The sequence below is a fragment of the Dermacentor andersoni genome, chromosome 6 (genome assembly GCF_023375885.2).
Source record: "Dermacentor andersoni chromosome 6, qqDerAnde1_hic_scaffold, whole genome shotgun sequence".
Taxonomy (NCBI): Eukaryota; Metazoa; Arthropoda; class Arachnida; order Ixodida; family Ixodidae; genus Dermacentor; species Dermacentor andersoni.
The window spans coordinates 176,370,583-176,386,922 of record NC_092819.1 but is presented as its reverse complement, the minus strand read 5'-3'; the positions used below and the strand labels follow the sequence as shown (position 1 = coordinate 176,386,922).

Genomic DNA, 16,340 nt, shown 5'->3' with positions numbered 1-16,340 from the left:
TATGAATTAAAAAAGTGGGAGATATATGTCCCACTGTCTAGATACACTATTTTAATCAAGGAGACGGTTACATGACCTAGTCACCCGCTTCTATCTTCCCATGGCTGCCTGTAAAATGGTAAGAAGCAGCATGTGCATGTTTGCATGCTTTTGTGGTTTTTACTGTACAGCCTTTACGCCAGCAGCATATTTTGTGATTACCCATTGTAGTGGTCGGTCACATCAAGATGTTGGGCATGACAATAGAGGTGAACGGCTCGAACACCATCGCAGTCGCTAAGCTCACCACGAAAGCTGAGAATGCCACACACCTTCTGAGACGAGTAGCCAACCGGCATCACGAGCTCAAGGAGGACAGCCTGCTTAGACTTGGATAGGCCTTTGTAATCAGTCACTTCATGTACGTCGTGGCCATGCACTATTGGTCCAAAGTGGAGAGAGACAAGCTTGAAACGCTCCTGCGTAAGGTCGCCAAGAGAGCCATGGGTCTACCCATGCACACAAGCACTGGACGCATTAAGCATGTACAACACGCTGAGCGACATAGCGGAGGCACAGGAACGGGCACAGATCACCAGGCTGTCCAGCACACTTGCTGGCAGGTGGATCCTACGAGAAATTGATGTTGCGCTTCGGGAGATCGAGTGTAACAGCCACGGGCTAACACCCGACAAGAGGAAAAAGATCAGGGCAGCCCCTCTGCCCAGGAATATGAACCCAGAGCACAACACCGACAGACTTGGTCGAGCCAAAGCACTCCTCCGACAGGCAGCCGCCTCCGGAAAAGCATGCTGCTTTAGGGACGCAGCTAAACATCCTGGCAAACGAGCCTATGCAGCAGCGGTGGTCAACATAGGTGGCATGGTCATCAACGCGTGCACGGTCCGCACTGATAGTCCTGAGGTGGCGAAGCAGGCGGCCATCAGCCTTGCACTCCTAGAAGACAATAAAAGTTCGCTATACTGCGACTTCAAGAGGGCAATTCTGTCCTTCGAAACAGGGAGCATGTCCCCGACCGTCGGCAGAATACTTGGTACTCATCACCTCACCCCACACTATGTCACCTGGTTCCCGGCACACATGGGACCATTGAAGGGGCCGCTCCCTAACCTCAACGAGACAGCACACGAGACCGCACGGGGTCTAAGTCACCGCGCGAGCCCGGACTCCCTCTCGGCAGGATGGGCAAGCGAGCGCGATCCCCTCGTCACTTACAACGATCTCACCCAGCATTATAAGTTAGTCAAGAGAACCATGCCGCTACCGCACAAAGCACTCAATAAAGCACGAGAAGTCACGTACAGGTGGCTTCAGACGGGCACCTACCCATGCCCGGCCTTTCTGCACAAAATCTTTCCGGACGCGCACCCTCACAATGCGTGTCGCTACTGTAAGGATATAGCTAGCCTTGGTCACATGCTCTGGGCTTGCCCCCTGGCGCCGCGACCACCAAGGGAGAGTGGGACCGAGCTCTACACAGCTCGGACCTTGAAGCACAGCTCTGGGCTGTCCATCGGGCCCGCGAGGCGGCGGAGGGGCATGGCCTCTCTGTCCCGACGTGGGAGCGGCCCGCTGCGTACTAATCGCGCGTACTGACGGACCTCAAGAAAGTTATTCATCCATCCATCCATTATCACAGCAGTTGTTAGAAAACATTCTGCAGGGAACAGCTAAAAGACTATGCATTTCTCATTATAGTGATATTATGTCTGCGTGAGTTTAGTAAATAGATAATTTGCAGGTGTGTGTATGGCAAATTCAGATGCTAACTCCACCAAAATCATAAAAGCACACAGCACTCTACTTAAAAGGAATCTAAGCATTTGGCCACTGTTGTGTCACTAATGTGCACTGTCCTAGCCGTCTTCATTACCAAGCAGATATACACCCAACAAACTATTTTTCGGGCATGCATGAGAATTCGGGTATCTTTGCAACACCGCCACGTACCCCATACAGGCAATTAATTATAAGGACAGCTGAAATTTCGTATGCTGAAATGCTTTGCCTTCAAAGTGCGGAAGGCACGACCATTGTCGGAAGTGATGTATAATGCCGGTATAATGCTGGACCACCACTGAGGGGTTGATCTTCATCACTTATATACTTAAGATAAAATCTTGAGTAACACTTACTGGTTGTCTAAACATTTTGAAAAGGTTTCACAGGTTCTAATTTAACACTTCTTATATGCACTTTTTAAAACATAACAGTGCATAATGATTTCGGTATCAATTTCGGTAACATATTTCAGTATTCTACAGTTGATTTGGAGGATTATGCGCCATCACTGGTCGGCAATTATGGAAGTTTAGAGATAAAAAAATTGGGGGCAAGGATGCCTACGTTTTACACATTGTCGTTGTACAGAACAAAACATATTCAACTTGCTATAAAACTGATTTATATAGTATTTGAAATTACCATAAAAGAGTATGTAAACAGCTGGGGTTTCATAGTTCTAGATTGTTGTTATGTTTTCGACTAGCACTCCCCTTTGAATTCCAGTAAAAGGCACGTATTAATTTTTTTTGACTGCCTGATTTTTTAAATGTTTTGTTTTCGCAGTCCTCAGGGAACCACCCCCCGCCCCCAAGAAAACGCACCTTTGACTGCAGCAGTAATCAGTGGTTCGCCTAATCGGCAAACAGTTCAGGATGCCAAACAGCCTCAAGACAGCTGTACCTCTGATAGAAGGACCTAATACACAGTGCAATGCACTGTTTCTGCACTCTAGACAACTGTGATAGAAGCTGTATTATGTGACCTATTATAACTGCGTGGCGACAATACAGACAGGATACGCAGGGCATGCAGCGATTAGGACAGTAGCGATGGAATGATATCACCAGTGTACAGAGCGCTGAATTCATTCTTGCTCTGTTTACTGATAACTGAGAACTGCATGAAATAAAAAATGCGAGAGAAATTAAGAGAAAAATCATAAGTGTGAAGGAATACCACTCATCATACCTATTGCAATTATTCTCAAACAGCATTCCCTCTTTTTTGCTTTTATTATTAATGCATTTATATAGTACTGCTCACCTGCTCTTCCATGTGTTCCATCGACACATACACAATCAGTTCCAAGCCTCTTGAAAAGCTCCTGTTGTGGTGTGGTCATGATAACTAGCATAAAATCTCTGTCATCCAAAGGGTCCTCATTTTTTCTCTAAAAAATGTCACTTTTGTCAGGTTGGACTTGGTGTTTAAACAAGAGCACTGTTTTCTCCTTTTCACTATGCATCCTCTCAACCCAGAGTTGCACGCTGACATAGTCATTATCATGCAGCCGCTCGGTCTTTGATACTCTGGCATCCCTTATTATGTTGCGGAGATCCTGCTTGCTTAACAGGTTAATGCGGTGGCACGCTCATCCACGTTGGACCACACATTACCCAGTACAGCATCTATGGACACGCCTTCTCGCAGCTTGTCTTGAGAGAGTAAAGAGAAAGTGTAAATTAGTTGAAGCATAAGTAAAAATTACCGAGCATACAAGGAAGTGAAATGGGCACTGATGAACATTTTTAATACCATTATTTAGAATTCCTTTAATTGAATAATGAGTTACATTGACTTACAAAAACCTTTTGCAATGGTGTGTGTTAAATAGTTGAAGCTGTCGCAATTTTTTTTCTTTTTAGGTCAGCTCTTTGCAAGGAAATGGTGCTATGCAGCCTTCAGCTGCTGAAAAGGCAAGATTACATTTCTGAATTACACTACACGATTACATTACATTTGAAGAGGCAAGATTACATATTTAAGTGTTTCAATGTTTGGTGTCATTGATAAACGGTCATAGGGATTATCTGCACCAGTGTTATCGGGTACGTAAGTGAAGAAATTTATTGTGTGTACCAAGTTTACAGCTAGGCTGCCAATTTCGTCCTTCACTGTTCGTAACCTTGTTCGAACAAAAAACATTACTGAACCATTGTGAAAGCACTGCACTGGACTGGACATGTGAAGATTGTGGTTCAGATCCTACCCAGGGCAAAAATGTCTTCAACTTTTATTTCCTTTGCTAAATATTGCCATTATTTACAATTTCTATTCTTCAGTTAGAGCTTAATTTTCCAATTACGTTCCATAGCATAAGTTATTGCCATTTCCATAGTGGCATGCCACCATGGAAGGGCAAAACAAAGTCGGCAATCGAAAACATGTGCAGCATTTCTAGATTAACTTAAATATAAACATCACTGTTACTGACTGTACTGATGCACATAATTTGATTAATGTCAATATAAAGATGGTAAATTAAAGCTTTCAGCAATTATTTATATAGTTGATTTATCAGTCATTCATCCGTATTTACAAGGAGCAGACACACCTGTGAACGTATGGTTTGAAGGCTATGCAGTCATGTGGGTTTTTGAGTTAAAGGTATTAATTCAGTCAAGTAGAGCACTGACTGGACACTTGAAACTGTTTTACGAGTTCATGTCTAAGCCTAACTATCGTTATCATTCCAATCATGTTTCATTCACGTAGCTGATTCATGAGCATTTAAAATATTTAGGTACTGTATTTTACAAATCATAGGCGGCACCATTTTCTTTTAATTTTCGTCCAAGCATCTTATACATCAGTGCAACTTATATATGCAAGACCAACATGAGACATTCTTTTTCTCCAGCAATGTACTTGCAGTTTATTTTCTCTGCTAAAATGTGCGGCTCATAAAAAAATTTTGCTGAAGTTTAGTGCCCTGAAATGGGTAAGTAGACACGACATATTAGGATAAGTGTATAAACATGCACAATCGCATTTCACGATGCTGACCCAAGTTAAAATAGATGCATCTTATACAATGAGCTATATACAAATTTTTTTCTTTGAAAGTTGTGAAAAGAGGGGGGAAAGGGGGTGACTTGTACAACAGTTCAAATTATAGTCCAGAAAATATGGCACATGGTTTGTGAGCCCTGCATATAGTAGAGTAAAATATATCTTGAGCTGATGAAAGTTTCACATGGAAAGTACATCTACTGTGGAGGACCTACAGTAGTGGCGAACGGTCGAAGTTTCATCGATGTCTGTAATACTTGCACTTCAATTTAGGCGAAATGGCAGACATAATTATGTACAATGCACCTTAAGTAATCCCAAGTGGAAATTATTCCAGCTTACTGCTGTTTTGAGACATTGAATCCCACTAGGATCATAAGCCATACCAATCCAGTTAACTGCAAGCCTGAAAAATAAAGCAGAAAGGGAAAAAGCCAGTCTGCTGCGTGGCCTACAGTGCACCAGGAGGCACTACACCTTCCTACTTGGTACATGAAGTGATGCAAACAAGTGTAAACAATAACTAAAGTCATTGCCTGCAATAAGAATAGCCATGTAGGTGAAATAAAGGTCACTGGCTTTAGTGCGTGGAATGGTAGCAATTTGTTCGTGTCCACCACTGCCATCTTTGCGTCCATTTGTGCTATGGCACTTCCTTCTGGATGCCGTTCATAGCCTCGCGGCAGTCTCTTGTCGAGCTTCTTGCATTGTTATCGGGTGTAATACACTTGCGCATATTGCCATAGTGCATATGAAAGCACACATGTCATTTGCAATGCTCATAAGACATTCACCTTCACTTCTTTTGTTATGTGTGACGGAGCAAATTGTTCTAGTGCAGTTGTAATTTCTTGCCTCTCCGACGCCTAAGCACACAGCTGCTTTCATTAGCCCACAAAATTTTTTTAATTGTTTACAAAGGCTTTCTACCTACTCAAATAAAAGTATCTGCAACATGATGGCATGGTACTAATTGGCTGGTTCTGGGTGTTAAAATTTTCTTAAATGTGTAAGCATTTCTATGCTTACCCAACGTCCATAACGCAAGATAAAAATGTGGGCCGATCCCAGAGATAGTGCAATACTGGGCCGACCCACGGCGGAGGTGAACAGCCTTCAAGCACTCAACGAAGTGAAAAAAAAAGTGCATACAATATAGATAGAGCATGCTGCAGCGAGTGGCTTTACCTTTGTTCTGCCTGTTGCTACCACGAGATCAAAGCAGCGCTCACAAATCTCTCAGCACACACCGCACCCTGCCCCTTTCGCAGATCGCTTTCAAGATATGGGCCCGCTCTTCAAGGCAAAGCGACGAGAACACGGCGTTCAAGATATGGTCCACGCGGCGCATAATGGTTTGACGTGGATGGATAAGGCACTAAAGAGCACTACCAGCTTATAATCATCAGAACGTCGTCAGCACACCTGGCGCCACCGTCCGCAGCAGTCCATGTTGCTGCGACGCTGCTGTTTATGCCGGCCATATTAACTTCCATAACATTCTTCTTTGTTCAAGTACCCTAAAGAGCCCAGGAGGCATAGGGGTTGGGGATGTTACGATTGGCCAGCGGGGATAGTGACCTTCTAGCTTCGCTGCAATGAATCGCTTCGTGAAGCCAACAACACGCCCCCTTCGAATCGCCCTACGGAGCCAGTAAGGCTAGACACGTTTGGCGGACAGGATTGTTAGCTGGTTCGCCGTCGCTTTCAGGGATCAATTGGAGCAAGAAAACTCCTGGAAAAGTTTGTTCTATCGCGTTCCCCCATGTACTCTGGTAATAGTCACGGTCGTTTGACAGATTCAGCAGCTAACTGCAGAGTCAGCTCAGGAACCAAGACGTGCCAGCATGAGTCAAGCGTGACAACATCTGTCTATGAGGCCCACTCGTTTCGGTGTGTTCAGTGAAACAAAAGTGCAAGAGAGTGTGTGAACCTTCGCCCTCAAAGACGGGTACTTCGACGACTGGACGCATTGATTGGATGAAGGTTGGATGGCAGCTTTCCCTGGCCTAGAGATCTAGTAAGGACAGAGAGTGTTTAAGCAGACATTTTCGGCTGTTCAGTGTGCATTTCAGTCATGCTAGACTGATCAGATGTAATGTTCTCCACCCTTCATGTAGATACTGCAAATAAATCCCCTACTCCTCGTTCTTAATGAGAACAAGTTCCTCCCTTCAACAATATCCTTAGCATGAATGAGTCGGACGACGGTATGGGCCAGGTATCCCTTTTTTCATGGCAGACACCAACTCTTGCAGGGATTACAATGAAAGGAGCAAAAAATACCAAAAGTACACAACTGAACAAGAAATATGAATTGGAACAACATGAATTAGTGCAAAAAACGACTTGTTACAGAGTATATAGAATGAGTGAAAAAACATATAGTAATGACAAGGTTCAAGGTTCCTAAAATACTTGACTTATCCCAATGAGCTGTTTTACATTACAAAACAATGGAAAAAAATTTAAGTATACATTACTAAACAGGAAATCAAAATTGCATATTAAATAAGAACATCAGGAAATGCAACTGGAACGTAACAGGAAGACAAGAGGTAGTTCAGATTTCTAGGAACAACTTCAAATTATGTACAAATGAGTCGTGACAGATAGCGAGGAGGAGAGGTGAGTGGAAAAACGGATTAGTGTGGGCGAAGATGGGTGCGATTTTAAGTTGGTGATCAAGCCATCAAGACACATGTCACAAGCTAGTCTGATATTTAGAGTAACGTGGGACAACCGATTGGAGTAATGTTTATGAAAGAAGGACAATAGTGTCAGAAGCCTGCGTATATTGAGAGGAGCTAAATTAATTTAAGATTTGATTTCCGTAACACTAGATGTATGCGAGTAGTTCCTTGTGATGAAGCGAGCAACCTTAATTTGCAGAGACTCTAGTTTGTGTTCGAGGTAGGCCTCATGTGGATTCCAAATTAAGAAGGCATATTCGATTTTAGAGCATACTAAGGTGGTGTAAGCAAGAAATTTGGCCTCGGAGTTAGCCCAGTGCAAATTGTGCCTTATGAAGCCAAGTGATCTAGTTGCTTTAGTATAGTGTTCTAGTTTGCCGTTTTTACACTTTGCTAAGCAGCTGAGCAGAGCGGAAGCGCGAATGCACATGCGCCCTCCGCTTAGCTGCAAGCGGGCGAGCGGAGTCAGAAACACGGTCCGCTTACAAGCTGCCTGAGCAGAAGGTTGCTGCCATTTTTTCCTAGCAAGGGTAGTCGGTGTGCACGCCCTCTCTGGCACGTGCATCGAGACACCTTGCCTGCCTTGCTCTTTGCAAGACAGATTTGCACAGACGAAGACTTATGTCCTAGAAGGTGCGCATGCTGACCCATTCGAAAACCTCGCAGCGCGGGAGTATGTGATGCGTGCTGTGCAGCACGTTAGCGTCAGAAAGGATCAGATTGGATGCAAAATGCAAGCTCTCTGGCTATCACGTGGCATTCCCCAAGATGGGGCTTTATTTTCCACTGGATAAAATGGACCGGTAACGCATTACAAGTTCACATTTAGATGCTTTGTGGACAAATGAGCTATATGTATTCGTTTTACTTATAAAAGTGGTCAATAGGTACTTTTATTTTGTTTCGTTACCCTGAATTTGGCCAGAGGGCACTGCAAATACGAAAGAAACATCAAGCGGAAAGCCAGAGAGGCCGAGATAATCTCGTGGGTGGCGGCAATTGAAAATAAACCTGCTATGAGTAACTACCGAAGAGGAAATAACGATATCAGGAAAGAAACAATCTATTATAACTCAAAGGGAAGCTCATTACTTTCTGAAACGAGCTCAGGATACCTTAGAACACGCCCTTATACAGCAAGATATAAGAGGAAGAAGAAGCATGTGCTTGCTGCGGTAAAGCTAGGGAAACAATAGAGCATGTTTTATTAGAATATGAAGATATCTCCCCAGCAGTAGATTTAGGCACAACTGGCCTGCTTGAAGCCCTTGGGTTCAGCAAGAGCAGGAGGAAAGCAAACATGTATGCAGTAAAGACTGGTAAGCGGTGAATGCAAGATTGGTGGACAAAAAGTAGGGAAACGACAAACAACAGAGGCTTGCAAAAACAAAGTTCAGAATGTTTGGTTATGAGAATTCATCGTGGTCTTTTTTCTGTTTTTTTCTTTGTTAACATAGGTAGGCAATTAGGCAATACAATAACAAGAGCTTGATGGCGCAACCCACCACCTCTTTCCAAAGTGGACACTCGTAGCACCTATCCATCCATCCCTTTGCTCCGCCAGGCTAGACATACAACTAAAACGTGCTATCCCCCACCGCTCCACCGTGTGGCTTAGCGGGGCAACTTGGAGCGGGGAGGACCGTAAAGACGCTAAACTAAAACACTCTAGTGACAATCGCATCTACGTGAGTGTTCATGACAGATCGGATGACAAATAAACACCCAGATATTGTGAATACAGAGGCTACGGGCACGTTTTATAATTATGTAATTGCATAACACGGCTTTAGCCGTAGTCCCGAATCTGATAGCTTTTGTTATATTAATGTTAGTTTCCACTTGCTTACTGCCCCACTTACAGAGATTGACTAGGTAAGATAGAAGGTAGCAGGTATCCTCAGGGTTTGCAGATCACGCAATCATCAGCAAGTATGCATCTTGCTGATGATTCTAGACATCTAGACATCTAGATGTCTAGATGTCTCAGGTAAACGCACCTCGTCTGTAAAAGAAGACTGTGCAAACATACCCAGGACTTTCTATTTATGTCTGTGGCTTCGATGTTGTGATAAGAAGTCATGTATGAAGCGAACCCAGCTTACAGTATTCTAGCCAGAATACAATGGTTTAGTAACATTGAAGTTGTTCTGTCATTTTTTCAGCTTGGTCAGGATCACAACAGAACTGAAGGCAGCAGAATTGTGCACCAAAGGCTCAAGTAATTTTTGATAAATCCAATGCTTAAGGTGACCATGAGCTTATTCAACCTAAGTTCCTAACGTCAACTTAACATGTCACAAGATGTTAGTGGGAATGAAAAGACTGCCATTTATAGTGATAGAACCAAGCATGCTGTTTGTAGTTCAAGTAGGAATGATAGTTTTGAATTAGCACAGAAAGTTGCGAAAAACGATAAGTGGCACAAACTGGCCATGAAACCTTTTTACTTGAGATTTAATCCATGAGGTCACTGTGTAAGTCACCTGTTATGAAGAGCAGCATACTTATTGCTTAATATTGCAGCCTTTATATTACATATATGTTCTTGCTTTATTGTATGCACATTAGCAAGTAAATAAAAAGTTCATGCTAACAAGCGGCCCTGCCTTCAGGGCAACGAGTGGAAGGGCAGAGTGCTGATGTTCCTCACTGCATGGTGGCGAACGTGAGTGTTCTTGTATGAGCAGGAGTTTGCAGCTGAATACCCCGAGTACTGTGCCATAGATGGCTGGCAGCACTAGAGTAATAGCACTACTGGCATACTACTCAGGTTAGCTTAATTAAATAAAAAAAAAGCTTTCAGTTGTACATGATGAAATCAGTTGGATGGGAAACCACAAAAGGATATACCTATTATTGTAGAAATACTTCAATACTTCTGAAAACATGAACAGCAAGAACATCGGCTCTACACAAAGATTACTTTCTTACAGCTATAAACACTATAAATTGGGAAGGGCCCATTTCCTCCCAGCACAATCCTCGCTAAGTAGATGGCAAGCAACGGCATGGCGCCTCTTAAAAACCGATACATATTCAAACCCAATGGCCTACCACCGCTACTACCCGGACCTTTACACGAATTGATGTAGATTCTGTCAAGAAAGGGCAGACCTACACCATATGGTTTAGGCTTATACTCAGATACCCACGCAGAATAAAATACACAAGACCAGAAAGCAGTGGAAGACCGCGCAGCTCAGTTGTGCACCGGAAGACCAACTTAAGCGAATCCAGCAGGCCGAAGATGCCACCATGGTCCAGGGGCTCGAGGCCATCATCTAGGTAGAGAGGCCTAGGTCTGAAATCTGCTGTCCTAAAATAGTTTATTCCCCCTCCTCCTTAGATCTAGGGCTGCACTTGTCTGCTTTCCACCAATGCAGGCGTATAAGTTCTATTATGCCCACCTATCACTGTTTCTGGCAGGTTTCCAGATAAAAAAAATTTATATCAAGAATTTTCCACAGAATTTTCCACGTTACCTCTGTATGGTTGGATACACTGACCGGTAAGCTTTCCATTGCATTTTTAAAAAATTAGTTCCACGAAAACTGGTGTTCAGTCTGTTTTACTAAATCTATAGGTCGCTGTTACCAATTATAGTTAGCAGGCACGAGTAAGTGTGGTTGGTATTCTGGCAAGGTCATATAAACAAGCTTACAGAACTGTTTTAAATACACGAGTGCTTTCTGATGTTTTACTGGCATTTCAATTTTCTTTCTTTTCTTTTTCAAGAACTAAACTTAGGATGAAGTTTTCATAGTACGATTATGCTTTTGGAGATTAATAATAGGTAAAATACTAAAGTACTGGTGTTTCCAGCAAACTTCCTAATCTTCAGCCACGGTGCTACCTTGAGTTGTGTGGCCCACATGATGACTAGTGTAGTGCATTTATTGTGTTAGTGCGAGTAGTGTAACCTGTTATGATATGACATGCTAGTCTTGAGTATTTTCTTACAATGTGCCAGCACGCAAGATGGGAATATTTACTGTGAGGCAATTCACTACAAAGCTCGTCCTGGTCCAGGACTCGAATCCGGGACCACCGCCTTTCCGGGGAGGCCGCCCTACCATCTGAGCTTACCAGGCAGCTAGCAGATGGCAGGGCAAAGTGAAATCGCCTTTGCATCGAGTTGTCGACAAATTCGACTTCGCCCTGCCATCTGCTAGCTGCCTCGTTAGCTCAGATGGTAGAGCGGCTGCTCCGGAAAGGCGGTGGTCCCGGGTCCGAGTCACGAACCAGGACGAATTTTCTTCAACTACGAGGCTTTTCTTTGGAGGAACCCGTACGGGTTTCCTTTGTAGCAGTTGCTATGATTGGATGGATGTGTCATTTTCCCCCTAATGAATTACTTCTCTCCACCTTGCGGGTTTTGCAGAACTATTACGTTAGTTCAGTATAGTACACTAACAGAAGACAGTGATGTGTATGAAAAAGAATAGTTTTATTTCAAATAATGCATACCAACTAGACGTGGTGCATTTATCCGCATGAACATGGAATATTAAAGGCTTAAACGGGCTGTGCTTTGATGTGGATAAAGTGGTAACTGTGATAGTACAGTGTTCTTTTAAGCAGGATTATGATATAATTGTAGGAAATTGTCATAGCTGGAAGAGTTTGAAGTACCAATTAACATCATACCTGCCAACTCTCCCAATGTGCCTGGGGGACTCCTGAATTTCAACCAATTCTCCAGTTGTACGAACACGGCCATAAATTTCCCAAAACTCTGCTCCAACCCCAATGCGAAAGGCGTATCATGCAGCACAGCCGTGTCATAATTGCCATTGTGCACTAGAAAGCTAGCTAGCTGAAGTGCCATTTAAATTCAAGACATTTGTGTGTAGGCATAAGTAGCCAAATTCGTTTCAGATGGAGACATTCATTAAAGACCATGTGTGTGAGACAAAGGTGTAATAGGTATTGCATAACAGCCGGGTCTTTTAGGTCAGCTTTGCAGCACTTGATAGAATACACAAATGATGGTGAAGCATATCAAGAGTCGAAATGGGCCACTGTAACGGGACCTAGCATGCGGTCCTTCAATATAGACACGCGCACGCGGAGTCTCCGGTCACAGTACAAGCATTGAGACGGCTAATATCTGTACTGGCAGCCATTCAGTCTCACATTGCTGTGAGCCAAAAAAAGAAGATTGATTTCATCATTTTATTGTCATTGGCCCCCCTCCCCACCTTTGGTTGGCGAATTTCCTTTCGAGGTCCCAAAGTTGGGAGGTTTGATTAACATTGATATCGACAGGAAAGAAGGAAGAATGCAGCCCAATATGTCCCCTGGCTTATTTATAGCATTAACAGAAGTTTAAATTTGCACAGGTATGAAAGCATACTGACTGAGAAGTTAGAATGTTTTTTTTCACTTGGTTTTACATCTTAGGTCGACACCCCTGAGAAGGCTTCCTTGCAAGCTCGTGCAGCAAGACTTGCCTTTGAGCAGCAAAAGCGAAGAAAGGAGATGAAAAGCCTGCGGCATTCAAGGTGGCATTTTCAAAAAGAGAATGCTAAACTGAAATCCGTTCTGAAAAAAGAAAACACACACAATATATTTTATTCGGAGAGCAGGTTTCTGTGCTTGATATTCTTGGTGCTGCAAATCAGTTGTTTTTGCAACAACGAATGTGTAAGCAGACAAGAGAACAAACACCAACAGAGTGCTTGCTTAAGCGGAGATATTTTGCTCTTACTTTAACCTTTACTCTGAACAAGTATACAGGTACACGAGGAAAGTGTTTGATGCATGTTTGCCACATCCTTGAACTTTAGGCAATTGGACAATAGCGTTAATGGAAAAGCAGGATTTTCCAAGGAGGGTGTAAGTGCACTTAAGTTGCTCAAAGAATAGCAAGCGAGGCCATCAAAATATGTGGAGCCTTGTAGTTGACAAGATGTCCATTAAACAGCAGGTAGTGTAGGAAAAGGGACATTTTGAAAGCTATATGGACATGAGCACAGGAGCCAAAGGTGACTGCTTGCCACAGGCAAAAGCTGCCTTTGTAAGAATGGCTGTATGCATGAGCCACCGTAATTGTTCACTGGAGTCTGATCACATGGCCTAAAGTCACCACTCTGATGTGTCCGTGTCTGCTCAGTGTTTTTCAAACCAAGCATAAAAAGTACGACCGCATACAGGTTGCACAGTGTATTGCACATTTTAAAGGAGAGTAATTCAAGTCATGTAACTACGTCATACCTGCCTTGTTGAGTAGGTGCGTGGATCACGTCTAGGGCTCACTGTCATCTGGTAGAGAAAAACTGCAAAACTCAAATATGAAACAGTACCGGGTAGCATAGTTCTTTCCTTCTTTCTAACCATGCTATGCACTTCATTCAGTGTAATTACACCAAAATGGGCTTTTGTGCGAACTGCACATTATATATCTTTTTACAGGTTTGTCAAATGGACAATGTACAGGAACATACACACACATTACCATATATATATATATATATATATATATATATATATATATATATATATATATATATATATATATATATATATATATATATATATATATATATATATATATTGTAATGGGTGCACTGAACAGTTCCGAGGGTAACGTCTCTTCGTAACCGAGGAGGCAGGTGACGCAGAGCAGCAACAGCTGGTTGCCCGAACGGCTCACACTCGTGCTAAGCACTGGCGATCCGGCTGGCCCACTGGTTGCACAGCAGGCATGAAAGAGACGATCTGGCTGGCCTTGTTTTTGTGCTCTTCTTCTTCATTACAATTACCCCCGGTGCAAAAGTGGAGCCATCCTGGCGACTTACGACGTGGAGACGAGCGGGTCATAGAATTGTTTCAGGCGGCGCACGTGAACAACATCCCGTCCACGGCGGCGCTTGTCGGATGTCGATGTAAGCGGCTCTATGACATAGTTGACCGGAGAGGTGCGCTCGACGATGCGGTATGGTCCATCATACTGCGAGAGAAGGTTTGTGGAAAGTCCAGGCGTGGTAGAAGGCACGGACAACAAGACAAGGGTGCCGGGAGCGAAGTTCGGATTCGTAGCGTCGCCATCACGATTGGCTTTTTGTCATTGTTGGTCAGCAGAGGTGAACTTTCGGGCTAATTTACGGCATTCCTCGGCGTATCGGGCGACGGCTGAAACGGGAGCACATTCTGACGCGTCTGGTGTATAAGGCAAGACCGTATCGATGGTATGGGAAGGATCGCGACCTCAGAGAAGAAAGTATGGAGAAAATCCTGTGGTACTTTGTGTAGCCGTATTATATGCGTACGTGTCAAACGGGAGGATGATGTCCCAGTTTGTATGCTACGATGAAACGTACATGGCGAGCATATCACCAAGGGTGCGATTGAAACGCTCTGTAAGTCCGTTCGTTTGAAGATGGTACGCCGCGGTGGTCCGGTGAACTATGCTGCATTGAGCAAGCAGAGCTTCAACCACCTGCGACAGAAACACACGGCCTCTATCACTCAGCAGCTCCCGAGGTGGGCCATGACGAAGAATGAAACGATGGAGCAGAAAGGATGCAACGTTCGCTGCAGGTAGAGCAGCGGTTTCGGCATAGCGTGTAAGGTGATGAACTGCTACAATAATCCATCGTTTTCCAGCCGGCGTTAGTGGTAGCGGCCCGTACAGGTCAATTCCCACACGGTCGAAGGCACGAGCAGGACACGGAAGCGGCTGTAATAAACCGTGGGCCGGATGAGGCGGAGATTTGCGGCGTTGGCATTGCGGGCACGAGCGGACAAACTTTTGGACAAAAGTAAACATTCCTCGCCAGTAGTAACGTTGCCGCAGGCGCTCATACGTCTTCAAAACGCCTGCGTGTGCACATTGTGGGTCAGTATGGAAAGACGCGCACATGTCGGAACGCAAAGTCCTAGGAATAAACAGGTGCCACTTGCGACCATCGGGCTGGTAGTTGCGTCGATACAAGAGGTTATCCCGGACAGCAAAATGGACAGCCTGGCGACGCAGAGAGCGGGAGATGGGAGATGCAGGCGAGCCAGAAAGGAGATCCAAAAGGAGATCCAAATATATATATAACAGTAAACAGACAGTGGCGATACAGGGCCAGGAAATACTCCGGGTAACAGAACATAAATACCTTGGTATATGGATAAACGAAGGCAATAGATATATGGAAACACAGGAAAAAACAATAACAGTCAAGGGGAAGAGAAATTCAGCCATAATGAAGCACAGAGCGCTATGGGGATACATAGGTACGAGGTCCTTCGAGGTATGTGGAAAGGTGTAATGGTTTCAGGACTTCCTTTTGGAAATGCGGTTGTTTGCTTTAAATCAGCGGTACAATCAGGACTCGATGGGAACCATAGGTCAGTGGGTCGCCTCGCATTGGACGCTCATGGGAAGACTACGAATGAAGCTGTGCAGGTTGATATGGGCTGGACTAGTTTTGAAGTGAGGGGAGCTCGCAGTAAAATTGAGTATGAAGAACGGCTGAGGAATATGGAAGAAAGTAAATGGGCTGGGAGAGTGTTCAGGTATCTGTACAGGAAAAACATTGATTCACAGTGGAGGAAAAGAACTAGGAAGCTTACCAGCAAGTATGCGGCCTGTGGGGTGGGCAACACAGCAACAAGGAAGGTCAAGCGGAAAGTCACAGAGGCTGAAATAATCTCATGGGTGGCGGCAAGGGAAAAGAAACCTGTCATGAGTAAAACTACTTAAGAGGAAAAAACGAAATCAGGAAAGAAACAATTTATGATAATTCAAAGGGAAGCTCATTACATTTCGAAGCGAGATCGGGATGCCTTAGAACACGCACCTATAAAGCGAGATATAAGGAGGAAGAAGAAGCATGGTGCTTGCTGTGGTAAAGC

General features: G+C 44.0%; 1 long non-coding RNA gene and 1 pseudogene across 1 annotated transcript; one reads left to right on the top strand and one right to left on the bottom strand.

Moving 5' to 3' along the window:
* The window catches only part of LOC140219041 (uncharacterized), a 500,311-nt pseudogene that overhangs the window by 301,439 nt on the left and 182,532 nt on the right, over nt 1–16,340 (bottom strand).
* Nucleotides 8,740–13,080, top strand: LOC129382793 (uncharacterized). Its single transcript, XR_008610826.2, has 2 exons — nt 8,740–11,001; nt 12,897–13,080. It is a non-coding gene; the product is annotated as an uncharacterized lncRNA (long non-coding RNA).